Raw genomic sequence first — 1,046 nt, 5'->3', positions numbered from 1 at the left:
GAGGTTCTACTTCTCTTCCATGTGAATTTTTTTCACTGTTTTTCTTGTTTTCTAAGCTCATTTCTTTCACTTGTTTTTCAAAGTCCTCTGCATCATTTTTATCAGTAAGAGCTTCCTTTTGCAAGGCATTAGATTCATCAAAAACTACATAGATAGATTCTTTAATTATTAAAGTTCTTTTGTTAAAAACTCTATAGGCTTTTGAGTTTATTGCATATCCTAGAAAGATTGCTTCATCACTCTTAGCATCAAATTTTCCTAGATAATGTTTTCCATTATTTAATACAAAACATTTGCAACCAAAGCTCCTAAAGTGAGGGATATTTGGTTTTCTACCTTTATTAAATTCATATAGGGTTTTTGATATCATGGCCCTTATTGATACTCTATTAAGAATATATTCCACTGTATTGACAATTTTTGCCCAAAAGTATTTGCATAGATTGCTTTCACAAAGCATGGTTCAAGCCATTTCTTTTAAAGTTCTATTTTTCCTTTCTACAACTTCATTTTGTTGGGGTATTCTAGGTGCAAAGAAGTTGTGATCTATCCCTTTTTCATTACAAAAATTTTTAAAATCATCTCTTTGAAATTCTCCTCCATAATCACTTCTAATACTAACAATGACAAGTCTTTTTTCATTTTGAACTTTCTTACAATGATTCACAAATGCAAGCAGTGCATCATTTTTATGAGCAAGGAGGTAGACCCAAGTGTACCTAAAGTAGTCATCAACTATCACAAAGCCATATGATTTGCCTCCTACGTTAGTTGTATTTATTAGACCAAACAAATTGATATGTAGCAACTCAAGAGGTCTAGAAGTTGAAATAATCTTCTTGGTTTTAAAATATGTTTTAACTTGTTTACCTAGTTGACATGCATCACAAATCTGATCATTTTCATATCTAAATTCAAGTAGTCCTATAACCAGATTCTTTCTTACTAATTTTGAGATAGTATGCATGCTTACATATCTAAGTCTCCTATGCCATAACCAACTATCATTTTCATCATTTTTCACAAGACATGTTTCAGAATTAATC

Source organism: Theobroma umbraticum, unplaced genomic scaffold (genome assembly GCF_002168275.2).
Source record: "Theobroma umbraticum cultivar Fairchild unplaced genomic scaffold, ASM216827v3 scaffold_44.0, whole genome shotgun sequence".
NCBI classification, from domain to species: Eukaryota; Viridiplantae; Streptophyta; class Magnoliopsida; order Malvales; family Malvaceae; genus Theobroma; species Theobroma umbraticum.
The sequence above is the reverse complement of the archived record's forward strand: the minus strand, read 5'-3'. Positions refer to the sequence as shown.